The 4,796-nt window shown below is 40.2% G+C and overlaps 1 non-coding gene across 1 annotated transcript; it reads left to right on the plus strand.

The window, feature by feature from the left end:
* The first annotated feature begins 2,125 nt into the window (after positions 1–2,125).
* Positions 2,126–2,229, plus strand: LOC118144007 (small nucleolar RNA U13). Its single transcript, XR_004728478.2, has one exon. It is a non-coding gene; the product is annotated as a small nucleolar RNA U13 (small nucleolar RNA).
* Positions 2,230–4,796: the final 2,567 nt, after the last annotated feature.

The following is a 4,796-nucleotide window of genomic DNA, read 5'->3' on the forward strand; positions in this document are numbered from 1 at the left end:
TGTGTTTTACATGCCATTTTAAATAATATGAGCACTGACAGAGTTAATATAGAAATTTCTCTCAAGCTATGCTTACTGGAGATGGAATAATATGGAAAACAAGTTCATTTACTGTACTCATGAGATTAAATTCTTCAAGCCCTAAACCTACTGCAAAAAGCCCTTATGTTTTATTCCTGGTTATAGTTCAAATCAATTAAACTAGTGGATAAATAATTAATGCATCTTATAAATAATGCAAGGGGTTTATTTGGCCAGTATTACATTTCCTCTATGTGAGTGATTCTCTAGATTGTTGGTTTTATGACCGAATTCTAACATCTCAAAAGAATAAAACACTTTTAGAGATGTATCGATTAAAAATAATTCAGTTATTTTTTCAAATATGTATAAATTTGTGTATTTTTTCTCATTAATGCATTTATTAAATTAATACCTCTACATATATAAATGAACAGCTTTAAAGACAAATATCTGTCTCTAAGAATACACTTGTAGTTGATTTACTTCAAAGAAAATAAAAAATAATTCTGTGCAAATTTGTTATACCTATACTTTTATTTAATTGGTGGCCAAAAAAATTCCAACTTCATTGATCCCCTAAAAATCACCTCTTTTTATATATTTTTATCATTTAAAAATTTAATGAAGAAAATATTATTTGATTACACAAATCAGATACACACTTGGATTTAAGGAGGGGAGAATGGAAACGATCGCAATCCAGGGAAAACAAATTGTGTAAAACAACAATATAGGTGAGCATACAGGTGGATATGTCCAGGAACTGCTGCATAATAACTGTCATGGAGTCTTCAGCTGCTAATTGATTCCGAAGCCGGCAGAAGGAATGGCCCAGCCCGGTTCCTTCAATGGAGGGCCTGAATGCTGTCTGCTCACTGGAAAGCATCCAGAGGAGAAGTTTCCTAGGACCCATCAGTCACAAATAAGCTCTGCCTCAGAAACCTGCAGTAGGTGGAATTCCATGAAAGAGGCTGACATTAGCCAAAGGAGGTCAGAAGGACCGTAGGTGACATAAGTGGCTTTAAGCATCTCAGGCCTAGTGTAGGGATCTGATTTTAAAAAGAAATAGATAAAGTATATATTATACAGGTTTTTCCAGGGGTAAGTACAATTTCTTCTCCAAGGATTGCAACTGTAGTGACAAAGAAATACATGCTTCTTCGTCTTAGTTTTGGCATTTATTTATTTATTTTTGAGTGGGTCTTGCTATACTGCTCAGACTGGAGTGCAGTGGTGCCCTCATGCCTCACTGCAGCCTCGGCCTCCCAGCTCAAGTGATCCTTTCACCTCCGCCTGTTTGGTATCTGGGACCACAGGTTTGCACCACCACACCTGGCTAACTTTTGTATTTTTTGTTGAGATGAGGATTTTTTTTTTATGTTGCCCAGGATGGTCTTGGACTCCTGGGCTCAAGTGATAGGCCCACCTCAGCCTCCCAAAGTGCTGGGACTACAGGCATGAGTCACTGTGCCTGGCCCTAGTCTGAAAACGAGGGTGTGGGCAACCAGCTGTGTCTTTCATGTCAACTAAGCTGTTCATTAGTTGAACAGCAACCAACCAGCAACATGTTGTCTACACAGAAGCCATCTCCTCCCTTCTTCAGTGACTAAACTCTGGTTTTCTTCATCTTCCTCTGAGCATTCATGTCCTTTTTGGAAAGCTGGAATCCCCGCAGAACCAGGAGCTGCTTATTCATCAGCCTCAGCTGATTCTGAATGTCTCCTTTTCCAGCCTAAGTGTGTGGTCTGTGTAAGACACACCCTGCCGAAATATACTAAGGAAAGTTTGCTGGAAGGCTCAGAGAAGATTTGTCTCATTCGTAGTAATATATTCTGCCCCTTTGGTAGGTGACTATTTGAAGGGAAACAGCCATCCCTGGACCACTGGGGAACACCAAAAAAAATGCAGAGAAAGTAAAGTCATTGTCCTCTTGTTTTCATACTTCGTTTTGTGATGTAATAGTCTTCATTGTTGATGCCAGTTGTAATAACCCATCTGCAGTTTATAGACGAGGCCTTCTCAGATGTATATTAGGAGGTCGGATGCAAGATAGAAAGACAGTAAAGGCAGGTCGAGACAAGATTATCAAGGAAGAAGTCTGATCCTTTTGTAGTTTATAAGCGCGATGATTGGGTTTTCACGCTCATGTGTGAGAAGTGCCTTCCTCAAACCTTGTTATGATGTTGGCACATCACCCATCTGATGTGAAAAAAAGGAGGCAGAAGTCAGACCAAGGGGTATAGGCTTTCCTTGATCAACAGTGGGGAGCCACTGATGGGGTTTGAGCAGAGGAGTGACATGATCTGCACTGCACTTCAAAGCATTATTTTAAAAGTTGTGCGTGGGAAGGATTTAAGACAAGGCTCGGAACATTTTGCCACTTGGAAGGCATTGTTGAATATTCATTAAAAAAACTGGTTTATGGCTCAGCATAAATAATTTTTAAACACAAAGTAAAATACAGTATGCGTTGCCATGGAAGTGACAAAGCCTAGGAAGATAATGACAAGCAGGAAAAAAAAAATGGTGCCATTGTAATTTAAATTATTATAAAGCTTTCTAGAATTTAAGTATGTTTTCAGGCAGAGTGTTTTGAATACACAAGGAAAAGATTATGGTTATTTTATCATTCTTGCTGAGAAAGGAAAGAACAAAAGAGGGGTGTTTTCTTTTTGCACATAAGACCTATAAAGCTAAACAAAATCAAGTTCATGCAATCAAAAAGCTGAGTAGAATTTGAAAGAGTGAATGAGTCAATTAACAATGAAGCTCCCGTGCAGAGCACAGTCTGGTGAGGTGCCATTGGTAGCACTGGCTGTAGTCCCCTCATGATAAGAATGGCTAAAAGGCATTGTCTTTGATTACCTGCTAAGCTCTGCACTGACACACGGGCACAAGGCTTCTCTGTATCCTTCACCATCTATCACATGTACTGATGGTGATGAAGTATAATGTGGGCAAAGAAGACATTGCCAAATTCAGAGATATGACAAACACAAATAAGTAAAAAATAAAGCCACGTAAGGCATAAATGGTTAATGCCAGAATTGCCAAAAGCATGAATTAATAAAGTGTATAAAAAGATGAAGAGCATATGGATGTTAACATAAAGGAGATGAGTGCTGCGAGCTTAAAATTGAAAGAAGTTTTATGTAATTATTTAAGGGGGAAAGTATTGTATGAAAGAGGGAGAGAGAGGTTATAAAAGCAAAAAAATAAAATTCCTCAAATAAAGTGAGTGCATATAACAAATGTTATACTAAGTCAATGCAAGGAGGATTAGAAAGTGGATAAAGAGGAAGAAACACACCCAAAAAAATCAAACTTCTTTGAATGTGTAACTGAAGACAGGAACTTCTGAAAACGAGTATGGCAAGAAGCCTCACCTTTCTTAGACTCACCAACGACTGTTTGTTGTATGAATGGCAGTATGAGTGCACTTTGCATATTTCCCTTTACTAACAGCAATAAATGAGCTAAAGGCATTAAATATTGGGAAGGAAACTCCATCAGGGATGAAGACTTATCTGACTATAGTCAGCCTATCTCTGTAAACCTGAAATAGAGCAGGGGTTCTTTAGGCCCCATACCCAGAGGTTCTGATCAGTAGGTCTGGGGCGGGGCCTAATAATTTTCATTTCAACAAATTTCCAGGTCATGCTGCTGCTGCTTCTGCACCCTGAAAACCATTGCACAGTATTCGAGGACTTCAAAGCTACACGTGTCTCCCTCCAAACAACCAGTGACTGTTCTAACTCCATCTGGCTTTCACACCGAAGCTTCTCAAAAGGGCTGATGAATCACAGAACATCTGGTTCCTTACTCCCATTCCCCCCTTGGGAGTTTGAATTTGGTTTAAACTCTGGACTTGCATTAGAAGCTCTAGTCCGAGTTACCAAGCTCTCCAACATCTAGTTAACCTCTCGATCTCAAGGTGCCTTGCTGCCCACTCGACTTTCTGGCTTTCTGTAAGGCACACCCTTCTTCTTGCATTTCCTGATGCCAAGTGCACTCCTTTGCAGTCTCTTTATTGACCCAAGATCCTCACTGGTTACCATGTTGTAGCTGGATTTACTTACAAAAATTTCAGAGATCATAGGAATGCCCTGTTTAAATCTTTAAATAGCTTCTCCCTTAGGGGTCTTCCACTGGACTGCATTTACAGGACCTCTCCAGCTAACCACCAATCATTCTTCAGATCAGTCTCCCTGTGGAAAGCAGTCCTTGCTCCATCTAAGAGCTTCTTGAACTTTTTATTGACTTGCTACAGCTGCCATACAAAAGTGCTACAGACGGGGCAACTCACATACAGAAAAGACCCCAGCTCTAGAGGCTGGAGGTCCAAGATCAAAGATATCAGCAGGTTGGATTTCTCCCAAGGCTTCTTTCCTTAGCTTCCTAGTGGCCTTTTCTCTGTGTGTGAGCATCCCTGGTGTCTCTCCACATGTCCACCTCAACTCTTTTTATGAGGACATCAATCAGATTGGATTAAGGCCCTCCTAATAGCACCATTTTAACTTTACCTCTTTAAAGACCCAGTCTCCAAATACAGTCACATGCTGAGGTGTTAGAGGCTAAGGCTTCGACACATGAATTTTGGGGGAACAGAATACAGTCCATGACACACTTCCGCATTGCAGCTGTTATCAGATAGAATTATAATGAAGTTATTGCTGACTTCCCTGCACTCCCTGCTGGGGTGCTCAACACTGAGTCTGAGGCACCTGCCACGTGTCTGCTCCATGGAAGGGTCAAGATTCACTTGTTTCCTA

This window comes from Callithrix jacchus, chromosome 11, assembly GCF_049354715.1.
Source record: "Callithrix jacchus isolate 240 chromosome 11, calJac240_pri, whole genome shotgun sequence".
NCBI classification, from domain to species: Eukaryota; Metazoa; Chordata; class Mammalia; order Primates; family Cebidae; genus Callithrix; species Callithrix jacchus.